At 47.3% G+C, this 25,166-nt stretch overlaps 1 protein-coding gene and 1 pseudogene across 2 annotated transcripts in view; both read right to left on the reverse strand.

Annotated features, from left to right (window-relative positions):
• Positions 1-25,166, reverse strand: part of LOC149453334 (uncharacterized) — a 320,806-nt gene that overhangs the window by 263,913 nt on the left and 31,727 nt on the right. The gene's annotated exons all lie outside the window — the stretch shown is intronic.
• LOC149453347 (uncharacterized) lies at positions 5,835-23,602 on the reverse strand (annotated as a pseudogene). The gene is made up of 6 exons (XR_016314685.1): positions 23,486-23,602; positions 22,626-22,771; positions 22,416-22,539; positions 22,202-22,299; positions 21,947-22,088; positions 5,835-7,351 (listed from the first exon to the last, which is right to left on the reverse strand). The product of XR_016314685.1 is annotated as an uncharacterized LOC149453347 (transcript).

Raw genomic sequence — 25,166 nt, forward strand, 5'->3', positions numbered from 1 at the left:
TAGGGATTCCCTAAACTGGTGGTCTCCTCTAGGGATGCCCTAAACTGGTGGTCTCCTCTAGGGATGCCCTAAACTAGTGGTCTCCTCTAGGGATGCCCTAAACTGGTGGTCTCCTCTAGGGATGCCTTTAAACTAGTGTCTCCTCTAGGGATGCCCTAAACTGGTTGTCTCCTCTAGGGATGCCTTTAAACTAGTTGTCTCCTCTAGGGATGCCCTAAACTGGTGGTCTCCTCTAGGGATGCCCTAAAGTGGTGGTCTCCTCTAGGGATGCCCTAAACTAGTGGTCTTCTCTAGGGATGCCCTAAACTAGTGGTCTCCTCTAGGGATGCCCTAAACTGGTGGTCTCCTCTAGGGATGCCCTAAATAGTGGTCTGCTCTAGGAATGCCCTAAACTAGTGGTCTCCTCTAGGGGTGCCCTAAACTAGTTGTCTCCTCTAGGGATGCCCTAAACTTGTGGTCTCCTCTAGGGATGACCTAAACTTGTGGTCTCCTCTAGGGATGCCCTAAACTAGTGGTCTTCTCTAGGGATGCCCTAAACTAGAGGTCTCCTCTAGGGATGCCCTAAACTGGTGGTCTCCTCTAGGGATGCCTTTAAACTAGTGGTCTCCTCTAGGGATGCCCTAAACTAGTGGTCTCCTCTAGGGATGCCCTAAACTGGTGGTCTCCTATAGGGATGCCCTAAAGTAGTGGTCTCCTCTAGGGATTCCTTAAACTAGTGGTCTACTCTAGGGATGCCCTAAACTAGTGGTCTCCTCTAGGGATGCCTTTAAACTAGTGGTCTCCTCTAGGGATTCCCTAAACTGGTGGTCTCCTCTAGGGATGCCCTAAACTGGTCGTCTCCTCTAGGGATGCCCTAAAGTAGTGGTCTCCTCTTGGGATGCCCTAAACTAGTGGTCTCCTCTAGGGATGCCCTAAACTAGTGGTCTCCTCTAGGGATGCCCTAAACTGGTGGTCTCCTCTAGGGATGCCCTAAAGTGGTGGTCTCCTCTAGGGATGTCTTAAACTAGTGGTCTTCTCTAGGGATGCCCTAAACTAGTGGTCTCCTCTAGGGATGCCCTAAACTTGTGGTCTCCTCTAGTGATGCCCTAAACTGGTGGTCTCCTCTAGGGATGCTCTAAACTAGTGGTCTCCTCTTGGGAAGCCTTAAACTAGTGGTCTCCTTTAGGGATTCCCTAAACTGGTGGTCTCCTCTAGGGATGCCGTAAACTGGTGGTCTCCTCTAGGGATGCCCTAAACTGGTGGTCTCCTCTAGGGATGCCCTAAACTAGTGGTCTCCTCTAGGGATGCCCTAAACTAATTTTCTGCTCTAGGGATGCCCTAAACTGGTTTTCTGCTCTAGGGATGCCCTAAACTGGTGGTCTCCTCTAGGGATGCCCTAAAGTGGTGCTCTCCTCTAGGGATGCCCTAAACAAGTGGTCTTCTCTAGGGATGCCCTAAACTAGTGGTCTCCTCTAGGGATGCCCTATACTGGTGGTCTCCTCTAGGGGTGCCCTAAACTAGTGGTCTCCTCTAGGGATGCTCTAAACTAGTGGTCTCCTCTAGGGATGCTCTAAACTAGTGGTCTCCTCTAGGGATAAACTAATCCAGACTACATTTTTTCCATCGCATATACTATATCCCTATGAGACTCCACAAAATGTATCGGGACAGGGACCCAAATTCCCCTCGTTGCCAGATTCATTTGGGCTCATATTTTCATATGTTTTGGGAAAGTTTTCCATCTTATCAATCTTAGACTTCAGCCGTTGGCCCCTAAAACTCCGGAGTTGGCCCTCTTAAAGATTCATGATGACGATCAGCATCCCCATCATAGTAAATGATTGATTTCTTACCTTTTATTCTACGTTAAGAAGGAAATCATTTGTAAATGGACATCTACTGCATCCCCAGACATGTCCTCACGGGAAACCATGATTAACACTGCTCTGCCCCTCTACAAGCTGACATTAATCGAGGCTGCCCATGGAAATATGATAAAGTACGGCAGCCGTGGGAGTCCCAACCAGGTGGGGGTGGTTAGGCGGTTCCCTATCTACTCTACGGCAACCTGACTCAACGAATGGACCTGAACGTTTCCCCACCTACAGGTTGGTGACCTTTTACACTCTCTACGACTATCCTGAGGAATGATTGAGACCGCGATGTGTCTTGAAATGACACTCCCAATTTTTCCACCACTCCTACATATCCCAACACCGATCATATCTCATGGGCCTAAGGCCTTCCTACTGTCCTCCTCTGGGCTTTTTCCCCTCAGAGAATAGGTGCAGGAACTCCCCCCTTCTGAGTCACCCTTTGTCTCTGCCCCCCCTACCCACCTCTGAGCACCGTCTCTTGGTTCCACCCCCAACCCATCTATGAGCACCATCCCTTGGTTCCACCCCCTACCCATCTCTGAGCCAGCCTTGCTTCCACCCCCTACCCATCTCTGAGCACCGTCTCTTGGTTCCACCCCCTACCCATCTATGAGCACCATCCCTTGCTTCCACCCCCTACCCATTTCTGAGCACGTCCCTTGGTTCAACCCCCTACCCACCTCTGAGCACTGTCCCTTGGTTCCTCCCCCTATCCATCTTTCAGTACTCTCCCTTGGTTCCACCCCCTACCCACCTCTGAGCACTGTCCCTTGGTTCCACCCCCTACCCACCTCTTAGTACGCTCCCTTGGTTCCACCCCCTACCCATCTCTGAGCACTGTCTCTTGGTTCCATCCCCTACCCACCTCTGAGCACTGTCTCTTGGTTCCACCCCCTACCCACCTCTTAGTACTCTCCCTTGGTTCCACCCTAACCCACCTCTGAGCACCATCCTTTAGTTCCACCCCCTACCCACCTCTGAGCACTGTCCATTAGTTCCATTCCCTACCCACCTCTGAGCACTGTCCCTTGGTTCCACCCCATACCCACCTCTGAGCCTACCCTTGCTTCCACCCCCTACCAATTTCTGAGCACTGTCCCTTAGTTCCACCCCCTACCCACCTCTGAGCACCGTCCCTTAGTTCCATTCCCTACCCACCTCTGAGCACTGTCCCTTGGTTCCTCCCCCTACCCATCTCTGAGCATGTCCCTTGGTTCCACCCTAACCCACCTCTGAGCACTGTCCCTTAGTTCCACCTACTACCCACCTCTGAGCAACATCCCTTAGTTCCATTCCCTACCCACCTCTGAGCACCGTCCCTTGGTTCCACCCCATACCCACCTCTGAGCCTACCCTTGCTTCCACCCCCTACCAATTTCTGAGCACCGTCCCTTGGTTCCACCCCCTACCCATCTCTGAGCATGTCCCTTGGTTCCACCCTAACCCACTTCTGAGCACTGTCCCTTAGTTCCACCCCCTACCAACCTCTCAGCACCGTCCCTTAGTTCCATCCCCTACCCACCTCTGACCACCGTCCCTTGGTTCCACCCCATACCCAAACCTGAGCACCGTCTCTTCGTTGCACCCCCTACCCACCTCTGAGCACTGTCCCTTGGTTCCACCCCTTACCCACCTCTGAGCACCAACCCATCTCTCAGTACTCTCCCTTGGTTGCACCCCCTACCCATCCCTGAGCACTGTCTCTTGGTTCCACCCCCTACTCACCTCTGAGCACTGTCCCTTGATTTCACCCCCTACCCACCTCTTAGTACTCTCTCTTGGTTCCACCCCATACCCACGTCTGAGCACTGTCCCATAGTTCCACCCCCTATCCATCTCTCAGTACTCTCCCTTGGTTCCACCCCCTACCCACCCCCGAGCACTGTCTCTTGGTTGCACCCCCTACCCACCCCTGAGCACTGTCCCTTGGTTTCACCCCCTACCCACCTCTTAGTACTCTCCCTTGGTTCCACCCCCTACCCACCTCTGAGCACTGTCTCTTGGTTCCATCCCCTACCCACCTCTGACCACCGTCCCTTGGTTCCACCCCATACCCAAACCTGAGCAACGTCTCTTCGTTGCACCCCCTACCCACCTCTGAGCACTGTCCCTTGGTTCCACCCCTTACCCACCTCTGATCACCAACCCTTAGTTCCACCCCCTATCCATCTCTCAGTACTCTCCCTTGGTTGCACCCCCTACCCACCCCTGAGCACTGTCTCTTGGTTCCACCCCCTACTCACCTCTGAGCACTGTCCCTTGATTTCACCCCCTACCCACCTCTTAGTACTCTCTCTTGGTTCCACCCCATACCCACGTCTGAGCACTGTCCCATAGTTCCACCCCCTATCCATCTCTCAGTACTCTCCCTTGGTTCCACCCCCTACCCACCCTCGAGCACTGTCTCTTGGTTGCACCCCCTACCCACCCCTGAGCACTGTCCCTTGGTTTCACCTCCTACCCACCTCTTAGTACTCTCCTATGGTTCCACCCCCTACCCACCTCTGAGCACTGTCTCTTGGTTCCACCTGCTACCCACCTCTGAGCACTGTCTCTTGGTTCCACCCCCTACCCACCTCTGAGCACTGTCTCTTGGTTCCGTCCCCTACCCATCTCTGAGCACTGTCTCTTGGTTCCACCCCCTACCCACCTCTGAGCACTGTCTCTTGGTTCCACCCGTTACCCACCTCTGAGCACTGTCTCTTGGTTCCACCCCCTACCCACCTCCCAGTACCACCTCTATTAGAGAATACGGAGCCAATTATCATTTTGTGATACTAAGTAATTTAAATGGAATTTGTTCATGATAAGAAAGACAGTAAAATAGACTCCCTGCAGTGAGCAACAAAAGCCCCCACTGGGGTCTGCTGGCTGCTGGGAGGACACTGGATTTACAAACTTCCACCCTGGGAAGCACAGTGCCACCAGCAGGTGATACAGGTCCTGACACAGAGCTGGGAACTCAGCACAGGGATAGGCATGTGGGAAGGTGCAGCAGATGTCTGGTGACAGTAAAACTTTAATATTGAAGAAAACGCCAAACTAAAAACAACCCCAGCGCGAGGACGTCGCTCAGGGAGAAACTCCCAGTTCAGTTCAATGCAGCGTGGAGGAATGCACCGACAGTGTCTATCTTCAGAGGGTAGAATGCGGCATGGCCAGTCTGGTCCCAAATGGGAGGATTCTTTGCAGAATTGCAGGGCCCCAGCCTGTCCTTACTTACCTTTTCCTTGCTGCTATCACTTTCCCTGACAGATGGGTGCTCTTTTCCTATGCTAGCCACTTCGCAAAAACCTAGGAGCAGGGGCCTCATGCTAACCCAAGATGGCCACCAGAAGTCACCTGAATGCAGAGTAGCCAACCGGAATGGAACCAGGAAACCATGTTTCTCCTGACTTCCAGGCTGTGCCCAGCGGGAGGACATCGCTCAGGGAGAAACTTGATCAATGCAGCGGGGAGGAATGCACCGACAGCGTCTGTGTTCAGAGGGTAGAATGCGGCATGGCCAGTCTGGTCCCAAATGGGAGGATTCTTTGCAGAATTGCGGGGCCCCAGCCTGTCCTTACTTACCTTTTCCTTGCTGCTATCACTTCCCCTGACAGATGGGTGTTCTTTTCCTATGATAACCACTTTGCAAAAACCTGGGAGCAGGGTCCTCGTGCTAACCCAAAATGGCCCCCAGAGGCCACCTGAATGCAGCATAGCCAACAGGAATGGAAGCAGGAAACGATGTTTCTCCTCACCAGATATGGTGGGAACCCCTCATAATGGGCACAGCGGGTGTACAGATCCGGGAACTCAGCACAGGGATGGCGGGAACCCCTCATAATGGGCACAGCGGGTGTACAGACCCGGGAACTCAGCACAGGGATGACGGGAACCCCTCATAATGGACACAGCACGGGGGATATATCCCAAAGGTACAATCATCTAAGAATTATAACAGTTTCCAAAAAAAGAAGAGATCTGAGGACAGAGGACTGTAAAGTGCGGAGCATTCGTGTTTATTTCAGAAATTCAGAATGACGAACAAACAATAATAATTCAGCCGGAATCAAATCTCATGTAACTGAAGACAATAAACTATGAAATGTATCCATTATCGATTGGGCCAATGACAAGCCGGCTTCTTTGGCAAAACATAAATAGACCAATAATGTACACAATCCGATATCGACCAATAAAAATTACATGACGTACGTGGTGTCTAAGAAGTGTTCCTTTGTCGGTTAAACATTTCCCGCACTTTGACGATGAATAAGGACGCTCACCTGTGTGACTTTTCTGGTCTTTCACGTCACATGCCTGACTAAAACATTTCCCGCACTCCAGACATGGAAATCATTCTCCCGTGTGGGTTCTCAGGTGTTTTAGAAGGTCGTCTTTCCGGATAAAATGTTTGTCGCATTCCAAACAAGAATAAGGACGCTCGCCTGTGTGGATTTTTTGGTGCGTAACAAGGTGTCCTTTTGTAATGAAACCTTTCCCGCACTCTGAACATAAATAGGGGCGCTCACCTGTGTGGTTTCTTTGGTGTGAAACGAGGTTTCCTTTGGTAATGAACCCTTTCCCGCACTCTGAACATGAATAAGGACGCTTGCCGGTGTGAATACTCTGATGTTTACGAAGGTATCCTTTGTCACTAAAACATTTCCCGCACTCTAAACATGAATATGGACGCTCACCGGAGTGAATTTTATGATGTAAAGCAAGGTGTGTTTTCAAGACAAAACATTTTCCGCACTCTGAACATGAATAGGGGCGCTCACCTGTGTGGACTCTAAAGTGTGAAACAAGGCTTTCTTTCATAGTGAAACATTTCCCGCACTCTGAACATAAATAGGGACGCTCACCAGTGTGAGTTCTGTAATGTATAAGAAGGCTTCCTTTTTCACTGAAACATTTCCCGCACTCTGAACATGGAAAGGGACGTTCACCTGTGTGACTTCTCTGATGTTTATGAAGGTCCCCTTTGAGAATGAAACATTTCCCGCACTCTGAACATGAATAAGGACGCTCACCAGTGTGAATTCTCTGGTGTATAAGAAGTTGTCCATTGGTAGCAAAACATTTGCCACACTCTGAACACGAATAAGGACGCTCACCTGTGTGGATTCTCTGGTGTATAACAAGTTGTTGATGCCTAACAAAACATTTCCCGCAATCTGAACATGAATAAGGGCGCTCACCCGTGTGAATTCGTTGGTGTAAAACCAGGTATGCTTTTGTACTGAAACGTTTTCCGCACTCTGAACACGAATAGGGACGCTCGCCTGTGTGAACTCTCTCATGTATAAGAAGCAATGAGTTTTTTGTGAAAGATTTCCCGCACACTGAACAGGACAATGAGCGCGCTCCGGTGTGAACCCCTTTATAGATGAAAGAAGATTCATTGGAAATAGACGAACCTATTAAAGTATCTGTATTGTGAGATGTTGGAGTCCTGGTATGTGATCCATCAGAGGTCTCCTCAGGATTCCGGACATAGTGTCCACCTGTTGAAAAGCAATTTTTACAAGAAATGTTACATGGATTTTCCAAACCTTACGGAGTCCTATATGTTGGTCTACATTGTTTGTGCCATGATGACATTGTTACTGAGGAATGGAGATGGATCTTTCATATGGTGTCCAGTATCTCCTCCTCATTTGTTGGGAACATGAGGTTATATTGAGGAATGGAGACGGACCTTTCATATGGTGTCCAGTATCTCCTCCTCATTTGTTGGGAACGTGATGTTATATTGAGGAATGGAGACAGAACTTTCATATGGTGTCCAGTATCTCCTCCTCATTTGTTGGGAACATGATGTTATATTGAGGAATGGAGACGTACCTTTCATATGGTGTCCAGTATCTCCTCCTCATTTGTTGGGAACATGACGTTATATTGAGGAATGGAGACGGACCTTTCATATGGTGTCCAGTATCTCCTCCTCATTTGTTGGGAACATGACGTTATATTGAGGAATGGAGACGGACCTTTCATATGGTGTCCAGTATCTCCTCCTCATTTGTTGGAAACATGACGTTATATTGAGGAATGGAGACGGACCTTTCATATGGTGTCCAGTATCTCCTCCTCATTTGTTGGGAACATGACGTTATATTGAGGAATGGAGACGGACCTTTCATATGGTGTCCAGTATCTCCTCCTCAATTGTTGGGAACATGACGGTATATGAAGAAATGGAGATGGACCTTTTATATGGTGTCCAGTATCTCCTCCTCATTTGTTGGGGACGTGACGTTATATTGAGGAATGGAGATGGACCTTTCATATGGTGTCCAGTATCTCCTCCTCAATTGTTGGGAACATGACGGTATATGAAGAAATGGAGATGGACCTTTCATATGGTGTCCAGTATCTCCTCCTCATTTGTTGGGGACGTGACGTTATATTGAGGAATGGAGATGGACCTTTCATATGGTGTCCAGTATCTCCTCCTCAATTGTTGGGAACATGACGGTATATGAAGGAATGGAGATGGACCTTTCATATGGTGTCCAGTATCTCCTCCTCAATTGTTGGGAACATGACGGTATATGAAGGAATGGAGATGGACCTTTCATATGGTGTCCAGTATCTCCTCATCATTGGTTGGGAACATGAAGTTATATTGAGGAATGGAGACGTACCTTTCTTATGGTGTCCAGTACCTCCTCCTCATTTGTTGGGAACATGACCTTATATTGAGGAATGGAGATGGACCTTTCATATGGTGTCCAGTATCTCCTCATTTGTTGGGAACATGATGTTATATTGAGGAATGGAGACGGACCTTTCATATGGTGTACAGTATCTCCTCCACATTTGTTGGGAACATGACATTATATTGAGGAATGGAGACGGACCTTTCATATGGTGTCCAGTATCTCCTCATTTGTTGGAAACATGACGTTATGTTGAGAAATGGAGATGGACCTTTCAAATGGTGTCCAGTATCTCCTCATATGTTGGGAACATGATGTTATATTGAGAAATGGAGATGGACCTTTTATTTGGTGTCCAGTATCTCCTCCTCATTTGTTGGGAACATGACGTTATATTGAGGAATGGAGATAGACCTTTCATATGGTGTCCAGTATCTTCTCCTCATTTGTTGGGAACATGACGTCATATTGAGGAATGAAGATGAACCTTCCATATGGTGTCCAGTATCTCTTCCTCATTTGTTGGGAACATGACATCATATTGAGGAATGGAGATGGATCTTCCATATGGTGTCCAGTATGTCCTCCTCATTGGTTGGGAACATGACGTCATATTGAGGAATGGAGATGGACCTTCCACAGGGTGTACAGGATCTCCACCTCATTTGTTGGGAACATGACGTTATATTGAGGAATGGAGATGGACCTTTTTTCTATGGTGTACAGTATGTTCTCCTCAATTGTTGGGAACATGACGGTATATTGAGGAATGGAGATGGAATTTTCATATGGTGTCCAGTATCTCCTCCTCATTTGTTGGGAACATGATGTTATATTGAGGAATGGAGACGGACCTTTCATATAGTGTCCAGTATCTCCTCCTCATTTGTTGGGAACATGACGTTATATTGAGGAATGGAGATAGACCTTTCATATGGTGCCCAGTATCTCCTCCTAATTTGTTGGGAAAATGACGTTATATTGAGGAATAGAGATGGACCTTTCATATAGTGTCCAGTATCTCCTCCTTATTTGTTGGGAAGTTGATGTTATATTGAGGAATGGAGATGGACCTTTCATATGGTGTCCAGTATCTCCTCCACATTTGTTGGGAACGTGACGTTAAATTGAGGAATGGAGACGGACCTTTCATATGGTGTCCAGTATCTCCTCCTCATTTGTTGGGAACATGACGTCATAGTGAGGAATGGAGATAGACCTTTCATATGGTGTCCAGTATCTCCTCCTCATTTGTTGGGAACATGATGTTATATTGAGGAATGGAGATGGACCTTTCATATGGTGTCCAGTATCTCCTCATTTGTTGGAAACATGACATCATATTGAGGAATGGAGATGGACTTTCCATGTGGTGTCCAGTATCTCCTCCTCATTGGTTGGGAACATGACGTCATATTGAGGAATGGAGATGGACCTTTCATATGGTGTCCAGTATCTCCTCCTCATTTGTTGGGAACATGACGTCATAGTGAGGAATGGAGATAGGCCTTTCATATGGTGTCCAGTATCTCCTCCTCATTTGTTGGGAACATGACGTCATAGTGAGGAATGGAGATGGAATTTTCATATGGTGTCCAGTATCTCCTCCTCATTTTTTGGGAACATGATGTTATATTGAGGAATGGAGACGGACCTTTCATATAGTGTCCAGTATCTCCTCCTCATTTGTTGGGAACATGACGTTATATTGAGGAATGGAGATAGACCTTTCATATGGTGCCCAGTATCTCCTCCTAATTTGTTGGGAAAATGACGTTATATTGAGGAATAGAGATGGACCTTTCATATAGTGTCCAGTATCTCCTCCTTATTTGTTGGGAAGATGATGTTATATTGAGGAATGGAGATGGACCTTTCATATGGTGTCCAGTATCTCCTCCACATTTGTTGGGAACGTGACGTTAAATTGAGGAATGGAGACGGACCTTTCATATGGTGTCCAGTATCTCCTCCTCATTTGTTGGGAACATGACGTCATAGTGAGGAATGGAGATAGACCTTTCATATGGTGTCCAGTATCTCCTCCTCATTTGTTGGGAACATGATGTTATATTGAGGAATGGAGATGGACCTTTCATATGGTGTCCAGTATCTCCTCATTTGTTGGAAACATGACATCATATTGAGGAATGGAGATGGACTTTCCATGTGGTGTCCAGTATCTCCTCCTCATTGGTTGGGAACATGACGTCATATTGAGGAATGGAGATGGACCTTTCATATGGTGTCCAGTATCTCCTCCTCATTTGTTGGGAACATGACGTCATAGTGAGGAATGGAGATAGGCCTTTCATATGGTGTCCAGTATCTCCTCCTCATTTGTTGGGAACATGATGTTATATTGAGGAATGGAGACGGACCTTTCATATGGTGTACAGTATCTTTTCATTTGTTGGGAACATGAGGTTATACTGAGGAATGGAGATGGACCTTTCATATAGTGTACAGTATCTCCTCCTCAATTGTTGGGAACATGACGGTATATTGAGGAATGGAGATGGAACTTTCATATGGTGTCCAATATCTCCTCATTTGTTGGGAACATGACGTTATATTGAGGAATGGAGACGGACCTTTCATATGGTGTCCAGTATCTCTTCCTCATTTGTTGGGAAAATGACGTCATATTGAGGAATGGAGATGGACCTTCCATATGGTGTCCAGTATCTCTTCCTCATTTGTTGGAAAAATGACGTCATATTGAGGAATGGAGATGGACCTTTCATATGGTGTCCAGTATCTCCTCCTCATTTGTTGGGAACATGATGTTATATTGAGGAATGGAGACGGACCTTTTATATGGTGTCCAGTATCTCCTCCACATTTGTTGGGAACGTGACGTTATATTGAGGAATGGAGATGGACCTTTCATATGGTGTCCAGTATCTCCTCAACATTTGTTGGGAACATGACGTTATATTGAGGAATGGAGACGGACCTTTCATATGGTGTCCAGTATCTCCTCATTTGTTGGGAACATGAGGTTATACTGAGGAATGGAGATGGACCTTTCATATATTGTACAGTATCTCCTCCTCAATTGTTGGGAACATGACGGTATATTGAGGAATGGAGATGGAACTTTCATATGGTGTCCAGTATCTCCTCATTTGTTGGAAACATGATGTTATATTGAGGAATGGAGATGGACCTTCCATATGGTGTCCAGTATCTCTTCCTCATTTGTTGGGAAAATGACGTCATATTAAGGAATGGAGATGGACCTTCCATATGGTGTCCAGTATCTCTTCCTCATTTGTTGGGAACATGACGTTATATTGAGGAATGGAGACGGACCTTTCATATGGTGTCCAGTATCTCCTCAACATTTGTTGGGAACATGACGTTATATTGAGGAATGGAGACAGACCTTTCATATGGTGTCCAGTATCTCCTCATTTGTTGGGAACATGAGGTTATACTGAGGAATGGAGATGGACCTTTCATATATTGTACAGTATCTCCTCCTCAATTGTTGGGAACATGACGGTATATTGAGGAATGGAGATGGAACTTTCATATGGTGTCCAGTATCTCCTCCTCATTTGTTGGGAACATGACGTTATATTGAGGAATGGAGATAGACCTTTCATATGGTGTCCAGTATCTTCTCCTCATTTGTTGGGAACATGACGTCATATTGAGGAATGAAGATGGACCTTCCATATGGTGTCCAGTATCTCTTCCTCATTTGTTGGGAACATGACGTCATATTGAGGAATGGAGATGGACCTTCCATATGGTGTCCAGTATCTCCTCCTCATTGGTTGGGAACATGACGTCATATTGAGGAATGGAGATGGACCTTCCACAGGGTGTACAGGATCTCCACCTCATTTGTTGGGAACATGACGTTATATTGAGGAATGGAGATGGACCTTTCATAGGGTGTCCAGTATCTCCTCCTCATTTGTTGGGAAGATGATGGATCATGTTATATTGAGGAATGGAGATGGACCTTTCATATGGTGTCCAGTATCTCCTCCTCATTTGTTGGGAACGTGACATTATATTGAGGAATCGAGACGAACCTTTCATATGATGTCCAGTATCTCCTCCTCATTTGTTGGGAACATGACGTCATAGTGAGGAATGGAGATAGACCTTTCATATGGTGTCCAGTATCTCTTCCTCATTTGTTGGGAACATGACGTTATATTGAGGAATGGAGACGGACCTTTCATATGGTGTCCAGTATCTCCTCCTCATTTGTTGGAAACATGACGTTATATTGAGGAATGGAGACGGACCTTTCATATGGTGTCCAGTATCTCCTCCTCATTTGTTGGGAACGTGACGTTATATTGAGGAATGGAGATGGACCTTTCATATGGTGTCCAGTATCTCCTCAACATTTGTTGGGAACATGACGTTATATTGAGGAATGGAGACGGACCTTTCATATGGTGTACAGTATCTCCTCATTTGTTGGGAACATGAGGTTATACTGAGGAATGGAGATGGACCTTTCATATATTGTACAGTATCTCCTCCTCAATTGTTGGGAACATGACGGTATATTGAGGAATGGAGATGGAACTTTCATATGGTGTCCAGTATCTCCTCCTCATTTGTTGGGAACATGATGTTATATTGAGGAATGGAGACGGACCTTTCATATGGTGTCCAGTATCTCCTCATTTGTTGGAAACATGATGTTATATTGAGGAATGGAGATGGACCTTTGATATGGTGTCCAGTATCTTCTCCTCATTTGTTGGGAACATGACGTCATATTGAGGAATGGAGATGGACCTTCCATATGGTGTCCAGTATCTCTTCCTCATTTGTTGGGAAAATGACGTCATATTAAGGAATGGAGATGGACCTTCCATATGGTGTCCAGTATCTCTTCCTCATTTGTTGGGAAAATGACGTCATATTGAGGAATGGAGATGGACCTTTCATATGGTGTCCAGTATCTCCTCCTCATTTGTTGGGAACATGATGTTATATTGAGGAATGGAGACGGACCTTTCATATGGTGTCCAGTATCTCCTCCACATTTGTTGGGAACGTGACGTTATATTGAGGAATGGAGACGGACCTTTCATATGGTGTCCAGTATCTCCTCAACATTTGTTGGGAACATGACGTTATATTGAGGAATGGAGACGGACCTTTCATATGGTGTCCAGTATCTCCTCAACATTTGTTGGGAACATGACGTTATATTGAGGAATGGAGACGGACCTTTCATATGGTGTCCAGTATCTCCTCATTTGTTGGGAACATGAGGTTATACTGAGGAATGGAGATGGACCTTTCATATATTGTACAGTATCTCCTCCTCAATTGTTGGGAACATGACGGTATATTGAGGAATGGAGATGGAACTTTCATATGGTGTCCAGTATCTCCTCCTCATTTGTTGGGAACATGACGTTATATTGAGGAATGGAGATAGACCTTCCATATGGTGTCCAGTATCTCCTCCTCATTGGTTGGGAACATGACGTCATATTGAGGAATGGAGATGGACCTTCCACAGGGTGTACAGGATCTCCACCTCATTTGTTGGGAACATGACGTTATATTGAGGAATGGAGATGGACCTTTCATATGGTGTCCAGTATCTCCTCCTCATTTGTTGGGAAGATGATGGATGATGTTATATTGAGGAATGGAGATGGACCTTTCATATGGTGTCCAGTATCTCCTCCTCATTTGTTGGGAACGTGATGTTATATTGAGGAATGGAGACGGACCTTTCATATGGTGTCCAGTATCTCCTCCTCATTTGTTGGGAACGTGACATTATATTGAGGAATGGAGACGAACCTTTCATATGATGTCCAGTATCTCCTCCTCATTTGTTGGGAACATGACGTCATAGTGAGGAATGGAGATAGACCTTTCATATGGTGTCCAGTATCTCTTCCTCATTTGTTGGGAACATGACGTTATATTGAGGAATGGAGACGGACCTTTCATATGGTGTCCAGTATCTCCTCATTTGTTGGGAACATGAGGTTATACTGAGGAATGGAGATGGACCTTTCATATATTGTACAGTATCTCCTCCTCAATTGTTGGGAACATGATGGTATATTGAGGAATGGAGATGGAACTTTCATATGGTGTCTAGTATCTCCTCATTTGTTGGGAACATGACGTTATATTGAGGAATGGAGACGGACCTTTCATATGGTGTCCAGTATCTCCTCCTCATTTGTTGGGGACATGATGTTATATTGAGGAATGTAGACGGACCTTTCATATGGTGTCCAGTATCTCCTCATTTGTTGGAAACATGACGTTATATTGAGGAATGGAGACGGACCTTTCATATGGTGTCCAGTATCGCCTCATTTGTTGGGAACATGAGGTTATACTGAAGAATGGAGATGGACCTTTCATATATTGTACAGTATCTCCTCCTCAATTGTTGGGAACATGACGGTATATTGAGGAATGGAGATGGAACTTTCATATGGTGTCCAGTATCTCCTCATTTGTTGGGAACATGACGTTATATTGAGGAATGGAGACGGACCTTTTATATGGTGTCCAGTATCTCCTCCTCATTTGTTGGGGACATGATGTTATATTGAGGAATGGAGACAGACCTTTCATATGGTGTCCAGTATCTCCTCATTTGTTGGAAACATGATGTTATATTGAGGAATGGAGATAGACTGTCAGGGATCCCGGCCGCTCAGCGTTGCGCGCATGCGCAGATCGCCGACTTTTCCTTGCCGGCGAATACAGAGATCGCGGCGGCGGCCGCGCATGCGCAGTAGCAATCGCGGCCGCACCAATGGAAACTCAGGGCGCCCTATTTAAATCTGCCCTGTGCATTTCCAAAGTGCCGCAAGGTCTTGTTCCTGTTCCTGCTAGTACGTTTCCTTGTTGCCAAACTCTGCCTGTTCTGATTACGCTGATCCTCTCCTGCTCTGACCCCGGCTCGTTCCTGACCATCCCTCTGCCTGACCCTCTGTACCACGCTGCCCGCTACCTGCTGAACCTGGCTTGTGACCCCGACCATTCTCCGCTTGCTCCCCCTGTACCACGCTGCCCGCAGGATACCGACCCGGCTAGTCTGACCTCGCTCACTCCTAGCAGTCGTCCATCCATCCCGCTCGGTTCGGGATCTGTCATGCCATCCATCCCGCTCGGATCAGGGTCTGCCATCCCCTTCACAGCAGACTCATCCCGGGCACATCCTCAGCGGGACCCCTCTGCCACCGCCGGGGGTGCCCAGGCACGCGACCTGGTTCCAGTTTTGCACCAAGTCCATCCCCACCATCAGGGGCTCTGGTGAAAAGGCAGACTGGGACTTAGACTCCGCGTCCTGGGAAACCCCGTGCCGTGGACCACTAGAGATCCCGTTGGGCGGAGCCTGACAGTACCTTGCGGCCATGACTGAGTCTGGAAGGGGAACTTTCCCCCTGGATGATCTGTGCCAACACATTGCCACCCTCACAGAGGGGGTTAGGCTCCTCCAGGAGGGCTATACAGAATTAGGTGACCGTATGCAGACCTTAGCCACCCCTACCGGGCAGGCCAAAGAGCGCCCTGGGGAAACACTAGTTCTGACATCTGCACCGGAGCCCCGAGTTCCCTTACCGGAACATTTTTTCGGGGATTGAGGTAGATTCAGGAGGTTTCGTATTTCCTGCCAGTTATACTTCGACCTCCAGCCTCGAACATTCTTATCAGAAACCATAAGGGTCGGGTTCATTATTTCTTTATTACAAGAGGAACCCCAAGCCTGGGCCCACCGACTACTAGAGAACCGAGACCCTCAGTTAGGTTCAGTAACAGCATTTTTTAAAGCAATGGCGCTCTTATATGACGACCCAGATACGGCCGCGATGGCCGAAATGTTCCTACGTACCCTAAGGCAAGGTAATCGGGCAGTGGAGGAATACGCCGCCGAATTCAGGCGTTGGGGTGGTGACACCAAATGGAATGAGGCGGCCCTGTCTCACCAATTTCGCATGGGGTTAACCGAACCACTGAAGGACGAGCTGGCCCGAGTTGACATGCCCGAAACTCTTGAGGGCCTAATAACCTTATCTATCCAGATTGACCGCCGGTTGCGGGAACGTAGGAGGGAAAGGTCCAGCCAAGAGCAGAGATTAGCCAGGCGACTTCCAGTCCAGACCAAGTCTCCACGGGTCAACCGGAACCAGGAATTCACGGATACATCAAATCTCAGGTCAGCAGGAGGGGTTCGGTCTCCACTAACTTCTGAGGAGCGCCAGAGGCGTCAGGTAAACCGGCTTTGTTTTTATTGTGGGGAGGCGGGCCATATAGTACATACCTGCCCTGCCAAGAGGAGGAGGTTTCCTGCGATATTTTCCACAGTTACTCCTAAGGTTAAGAACAACACCAGTTATCTAGCAGTATCTATCTCCCTGCAGCTGCCAGAGAGAACTGTGGTAACTACCGCAATTATAGACTCTGGAGTTGCTTCATAGATCTGGATTTCGCAGCTCAGCAGCAGATTCCTTTACAGTCAAAGGAGACGGGGTTAAATATATTCTTAGCTGACGGGTCCCAAATTAGGTCAGGGGTAGTGGACCGTGAAACTCCACCTATTTTTACTACAGTGGCCAACCATCACCAGAAGCTTCTCCGCCTGGATGCCATTGCATCCCCCCTGTTCCCGGTGATCTTGGGCCTCCCTTGGTTACAAGCCCATGACCCGCAGATTAATTGGAAGCCTGGATCAGTTCACTTCACGTCATCCTATTGCCAGCAGCATTGCCTCCCTAGTGCGTCTCCGGCACCGCAGGCTTTGCTCTGTCTGGATATGGAGGCAGAATTGGCTCAAGCCATTCCTTTAGCCTACCATAGTTATTTAGATGTATTCAGTAAGCGGGGGGCAGAGGTCCTGCCCCCGCACCGAACATATGACTGCCCGATTGATTTGCTCCCAGGCTCGGAGATACCTTTTGGGCGAATATTTCCGTTGACTGAACGGGAATTAGGGGTTCTAAAGGAGTATATTGACGAAAGTCTCCGCAAGGGGTTCATTCGGCCCTCCACTTCACCAGCTGGGGCTGGTATCTTTTTTGTGGAAAAAAAAGACAAATCCCTACAACCCTGTGTAGACTACCGAGACCTGAACAAAGTAACTGTCAAGAATCGTTACACGCTACCTCTAGTCCCTGAGCTCTTTCAGAGATTAAAGTCAGCTTCTATCTTCACTAAACTGGACCTGAGGGGAGCATACAATTTCCAGTGGACACCAGAAGCGCAGGAAGCGTTTACGACTTTAAAGAGGTTATTCACTGAGGCCCCTATCCTGAGCCACCCTGACTCATCTATGCCCTATATCCTGGAGGTGGATGCGTCTGAAAACGCAGTGGGGGCGATTTTGTCGCAGAGGAAGGGCATTGAAGAGCTCATGCACCCGGTGGCCTCTTTCTCTAGAAAACTGACTTCCGCAGAAAGGAATTACGATATTGGGGACCGGGAGCTTCTAGCAATCAAGGTGGCACTAGAGGAATGGAGGTATTTATTAGAAGGGGCGGTACACCCAATATTGATATTCACAGATCACAAAAACCTGGAATATTTGAGGACAGCAAAGCGCTTGAGACCACGTCAGGCTAGGTGGGCACTTTTTTTTTCACGATTTGCTTTTCACATTACCTATAGACCAGGATCAAAGAATACTAAGCCCGACGCGCTTTCCCGTATGTTCGGGGACCCTGAAGAGACGCCCCGACCTGACACAATCTTGTCCTCAGGGAACTTTTTGATCCTACAATCTGAGCTCCGCTCCAAACTGCAGACCGCATCCATAGGCATGCCAGGCACACCCGGTATTTCCTTAGTGAATCGGGAGGGGCTTCTTTGGAATGAAGGCCAGATTGTAGTTCCCGAGGAGACCCGTACTTTGGTACTTGGATACTGCCACGACCACCCGTTAGCGGGACATTTTGGAATACGCAAGACCCTGGAACTATTGCAACGCCCCTTTTGGTGGCCCACTATGGCCAGGGATTGCGAGAAATATGTTAAGACTTGCACCGTGTGCCAGAGGAATAAAACTACCAGAAACAAGGCCTGGGGCCTATTACGCCCACTACCAATACCTGACAGACCTTGGAGCATGATCTCCGTTGACTTTATTGTAGAGCTTCCACCCTCCCAGGAACACACAGCAATCTTTGTGATTGTAGACCGGTTATCCAAGATGGCTCATTTTGTACCCTTAAAGGACACACCGACAGCCCATGAGACCGCACAGGTTTTTATCAGGGAGGTGGTGAGACTCCACGGAATCCCCAAGGATATTGTGTCAGATAGGGGGGTTCAGTTTACGTCTAGATTTTGGAAAGCTCTATGTGAGACGCTTGGAATTAAACTGTCATTGTCCTCTGCATATCACCCACAAACAAACAGCCAGACAGAACGAACGAATCAGACACTTGAGCAGTACCTCAGATGCTACACTACCTTCCTCCAAGACGACTGGTTGACCCTCCTGCCGCTAGCGGAGTTCGCCTATAATAACGCGAGTCATTCTGCTACAGGCCAGGCTCCTTTTTTCGCAAATTATGGGTTCCACCCCACTTTTTTACCGGATTTGATTCCGGAAGTCATGGTCCCGGCCACGCAGGACATGCTGGGCTTTTTATCCTCTAATAGCAAATTGCTCCAAGAGGTGATGGCAAAGGCCCAGGAGAGCAATAAGAGGGCTTTTGATAAAAAAAGAAGAGGGGAGTTGAGTTTGCGGCCGGAGGACCAGGTTTGGTTGTCCACCACAAATTTAAAGATGTCCTGCCCATTTAAGAAATTGGCTCCCAAATTCCTGGGCCCATTTCGGGTCAAACGCAGGATCAATGAGGTAGCATACGAGCTCGCACTGCCTGAATCTATGAAGATTCATCCGGTCTTCCACGTATCTCTACTGAAACCAGCAACTCCAGACCCCTTCCCGGATCGAAGGTCTAAACCACCGGAGGCAGTAAACGTGGATGGGGAGGAGGAATTTGAAGTTGAGGCTATCCTGGATTGTAGGAAAAGGGGAGGCCAGACTCAGTTTCTGGTGAAATGGAAAGGGTATGGGGCGGAAGAAAATTCGTGGGAGCCGGCCCAAAATGTGCACGCCCCAAGACTTGTGCAGAAATTTTTGCGGAACCAGGCATTAGGAAGGGGTGAAGGGGTCGGTTGGGCATCCGGAGGCTGCCCGTAGGAGGGGGGCAATGTCAGGGATCCCGGCCGCTCAGCGTCGCGCACATGCGCAGATCGCCGACTCTTCCTGGCCGGCGAATATAGAGATCGCGGCGGCGGCCGCGCATGCGCAGTAGCAATCGCGGCCGCACTAATGGAAACTCAGGGGGCCCTATTTAAATCTGCCCTGTGCATTTCCAAAGTGCCGCAAGGTCCTGTTCCTGTGTTCCTGCTAGTACATTTCCTTGTTGCCAAACTCTGCCTGTTCTGATTACGCTGACCCTCTCCTGCTCTGACCCCGGCTCGTTCCTGACCATCCCTCTGCCTGACCCTCTGTACCACGCTGCCCGCTACCTGCTGAACCTGGCTTGTGACCCCGACCATTCTCCGCTTGCTCCCCCTGTACCACGCTGCCCGCACGATACCGACCCGGCTAGTCTGACCTCGCTCACTCCTAGCAGTTGTCCATCCATCCCGCTCGGATCGGGATCTGTCATCCCATCCATCCCGCTCGGATCAGGGTCTGTCATCCCCTTCACAGCAGACTCATCCCGGGCACATACCCTCAGCGGGACCCCTCTGCCACCGCCGGGGGTGCCCAGGGACGCGACCTGGTTCCAGTCTTGCACCAAGTCCATCCCCACCATCAGGGGCTCTGGTGAAAAGGCAGACTGGGACTTAGACTCCGCGTCCTGGGAAACCCCGTGCCGTGGACCACTAGAGATCCCGTTGGGCGGAGCCTGACACAGACCTTTTATGTGGCGTCCAGTATCTTCTCCTCATTTGTTGGGAACATGACGTCATATTGAGGAATGGAGATGAACCTTCCATATGGTGTCCAGTATCTCTTCCTCATTTGTTGGGAACATGACATTATATTGAGGTATGGAGACGGACCTTTCATATGGTGTACAGTATCTCCTCCTCAATTGTTGGGAACATGACGTTATATTGAGGAATGGAGATGGAGCTTTCATATGGTGTCCAGTATCTCCTCATTTGTTGGGAACATGACGTTATATTGAGGAATGGAGACAGACCTTTCATATGGTGTCCAGTATCTCCTCCTCATTTGTTGGGAACATGACGTCATTTTGAGAAATGGAGATGGACCTTTCATATGGTGTCCAGTATCTCCTCCTCATTTGTTGGGAACGTGATGTTATATTGAGGAATGGAGACGGACCTTTCATATGGTGTACAGTATCTCCTCCTCATTTGTTGGTAACATGATGTTATATTTAGGAATGGAGATGGACCTTTCATATGGTGTCTAATATCTCTTCCTCATTTGTTGGGAACATGACGTCATATTGAGGAGTGGAGGTGGACTTTCCATATGGTGTCCAGTATCTCCTCCTCATTTGTTGGGAACATGACGTTATATTGAGGAATGGAGATGGACCTTTCATATGGTGTCCAGTATCTCCTCCTCATTTGTTGGAAACATGACGTTATATTGAGGATTGGAAATGGACCTTTCATATGCTGTCCAGTATCTCTTCCTCATTTGTGGGGAACATGATCTTATATTGAGGAATGGAGATGGACCTTCCATATGGTGTATAGTATCTCCTCATTTGTTGGGAACATGACGTTATATTGAGGAATGGAGATCTACCTTTTTATATGGTGTACAGTATCTTCTCCTCATTTGTTGGGAACATGACGTTATATTGAGGAATGGAGATGGACCTTTCATATGGTGTCCAGTATCTCTTCCTCATTTGTTGGGAACATGACATCATATTGAGGAATGGAGATGGACCTTCCATAAGGTGTCCAGTATCTCCTCCTCATTGGTTGGGAACATGACGTCATATTGAGGAATGGAGATGTACCTTTCATATGGTGTCCAGTATCTCCTCCTCATTTGTTGGGAACATGACATTATACTGAGGAATGGAGATGGACCTTTCATTTGGTGTCCAGTATTTCCTTCTCATTTGTTGGGAACATGACGTTATATTGAGGAATGGAGATGGACCTTCCATATGGTGTATAGTATCTCCTCATTTGTTGGGAACATGACGTTTTATTGAGGAATGAATATGTACCTTTCATATGGTGCCAAATTTTCTAGATAGAAGAGGTCTTAAATATGGCCCCTATACTCACCAAATGGTAACACATAATATTCAGTGTATGTAGACAACTGTTGAACAGAGCGTATTACAGTAGATAGCAAGTAAACAATACCCCAAGCTCAACTGCAAGTTCGGTTTCTAGTGACTGAGGACTTCATATTCACAGAAGTATCTGCATTTAGTGTTTATTACTCACTCAGATCTATGTGTAGAAAAGATTCCTCCTCTTTACTTTTTATAATCATCTCCCCCTTCTCCATAGACTGCTGATCTCCACTCACCAACTTCTCTTCTTCTTCCTCTTTAATCTCAAATTTGGTGTCTTTTAGTTTTTTATCCTAACCCCCAAAGATGATAGAATACAATTATAAAATGCAACAAGAGATTACATAGAAGAATGTGGTTTCATAGCTTAGAATTATCAGAAGTTTAGTTGCTCAATCCCACCTACCTGATGATGGTGAGGGATGGTGTGATCTTCCTGTGTGGAATTCCGGGAATACAGAGGACGGGGACATCTCTCTGGTGGGTTCCCATGACTGGATCCATCTGTAGGAAACACACACACTGACTGAATCCATTGTTTCTATGTGTTTATCAGATGATGGGGGATCTAAGTGGACCCTCCATACTGCTCTCTCCTTTACAATAAAGTCTCCTCTTACCCGGTGATGTGAGGGGCGGCCGGTTCTCCATCATGGCGTCCTTGTAGAGATCCTTGTGTCCTTCTAAATACTCCCACTCCTCCATGGAGAAATAGACAGTGACATCCTGGCACCTTATAGGAACCTGACACACACAATGATACAGTCACCATCCAGACACATCCCTTGTCTGTTACTGGAGAATGTCCCAGAATTCCCGGCACCGCTCACCTCTCCTGTCAGCAGATCAATGATCTTCTGGATGACTTCTAGAATCTTCTTGGCACTGTTGTCAGACAGTGAGGTGGAGGACCTGTGACGGGTGATGTCTCCTGGAGACAACTGCCAGGTGGTAATGGATCACCAGATCTTAACCTCTGCAAGCAATGCAATATTCACTCATACATTATGTATCCGGTCTATAAACCAGAGGCTCTGGGTGGACGGTTGGATAAATGGTTCTATATTTAGGATGTATCCGGTCTATAAACCAGAGGCTCTGGGTGGACGGTTGGATAAATGGTTCTATATTTAGGATGTATCCGGTCTATAAACCAGAGGCTCTGGGTGGACGGTCGGATAAATGGTTCTATATTTAGGACGTATCCGGTCTATCAACCAGAGGCTCTGGGTGGACGGTTGGATAAATGGTTCTATATTTAGGACGTATCCGGTCTATAAACCAGAGGATCTGGATGGACGGTTGGATAAATGGTTCTATATTTAGGATGTATCCGGTCTATAAACCAGAGGCTCTGGGTGGACGGTTGGATAAATGGTTCTATATTTAGGACGTACCCGGTCTATAAACCAGAGGCTCTGGATGGACGGATGGATAAATGGCTCTATATTTAGGACGTATCCGGTCTATAAACCAGAGGCTCTGGATGGACGGTTGGATAAATGGTTCTATATTTAGGACGTATCCGGTCTATAAACCAGAGGCTCTGGATGGACGGTTGGATAAATGGTTCTATATTTAGGATGTATCCGGTGTATAAACCATAAAAGACATCACGGTGACAATGGAGGAAGAGGACCGACATGACGGGGAGATTACTGGGTATAAATAGAAAATAACATCTTATCACCTCCTCTGCTGACGGTTGAAGGAATATCTCCCTCTTCTTCCTCTGAGCTTTGGAGAACTTCCTAGTTATACATGACATCACTTCCTGTCTTTCTTTAGTTTCACTTCCTGTTTCTGCGTTCCACTGGCAGTAAGTGAGATCATTGCCTTGTGGAGATGAAACAAACTGCAGTCCTCGCTGTTAAATACTGACAGTCGGTCCTCGGTGCGTTCCTAGGTGCGTTCCTCAGTCTTGTTGCCCATATTACACACAAATAAAATATAGAAATTATGAATAAACTAAAAATAACTGCGAATGACATTTCCCTGATGTGGAAGCTGACTGTAAGCACAGGGGTGGGGGAGAGGACTCGGGTTATTTTATGTATTTTTTGTCTGGTCCACCAGGCCATTTTATCAGACCTTCGTAGCTCTCCTGGCACTGCTGCACCACCCTAGTCTCAGCAGTTGGCAGCAGAAAGGAGGATGCAACATCCTTAGCCAGATCCTGCTCTTCTCTATGTAGTTGCACAGAGGCTCATCTCTGCCCCCCCAATCTCAGCAGTCCGCAGCAGAGAGGAGGACAGAACTCTTCCTACAGACCCTGAGCCTCTCTGTGCAGCTGCAGCACCCCCTCATCTCCACCTCCCCTGGTCTCAGCATTCAGCAGACTCCGGTGACCAGCCATCCTCCAGACCCTGCACTTTCTGCATCCTAGCTCCACCCCAGCTTCTTCCTTGAGGCAGCACAAGGTAAGTGGGGTGCACTGTGATGGGAGACTCTTGACCTCCGATGGTTGGAGGGTTCTTGACATCTGATGTGGTGGGTTGGGGTGCTCTGCGCATCTAGTCCTAAAGATAAAACTGGCCCTTTGAGGGCAACCATAATACTAATGCTGTGGCAGCACCCAAATATTGCATAGTTCCCCTTTAAGCTTTAACATTTGTAAAAGCATCTGTTTGGAAAACCAGGTGATCAGCTCACTTCTTCCCCCTCATTTCATGTGGAACAATATGTTCCAGTCTAGCAGCTGACACCCTTTCAGTTGGTGATATTTTCTGTAAATGTGAAGCCGCAAAGGCTATGTCCTGAACTGCTCAGAATGTATTTCAAAGGGTACAAAAAGTAAAGAGGGAATATATGCATTGTGACATGCCTGACCCGTTAATACAAGGCAGGATGGATCCACCACACCATGACACCACCAGCCTGAACCGTTGATACAAGGAAGGATGGATCCATGCTTTCATGTTTTTTACACCAAGTTCTGACCCAACCATCTGAATGTCGCAGCTGAAATCCAGACTCACCAGACCAGGCAACATTCTTCCAGTCTTCTATTGTCCAATTTGGTGATCCTGTGCGAATTGTAGCCTCCGTTTCCTGTTCTTAGCTGACAGGAGTGGCACCCGGTGTGGTCTTCTGCTGCTGTAGCCCATCTACTACATGGTTGGACGTGTTGTGTGATCAGAGATGGTATTCTGCATACTTTGGTTGTAATGAGTGATTATTTGAGTTTCTGTTGCCTTTCTATAATCTCCAACCAGTCTGCCCATTCTCCTCTGACTTGTGACCTTTTCCTCCACACAACTGCCGCTCACTGGATATATATCTTAAATTAGTGAAGCGCTAAATTTATAAATCTATATATATATTAAAGTGCCATCAGTGAATAATAGTGCTTTGGTGTTAATAATTCCTTA

Source organism: Staurois parvus, unplaced genomic scaffold (genome assembly GCF_062004578.1).
Source record: "Staurois parvus isolate SC_StPar_1 unplaced genomic scaffold, SC_StPar_1.0 ptg000449l, whole genome shotgun sequence".
NCBI classification, from domain to species: domain Eukaryota; kingdom Metazoa; phylum Chordata; class Amphibia; order Anura; family Ranidae; genus Staurois; species Staurois parvus.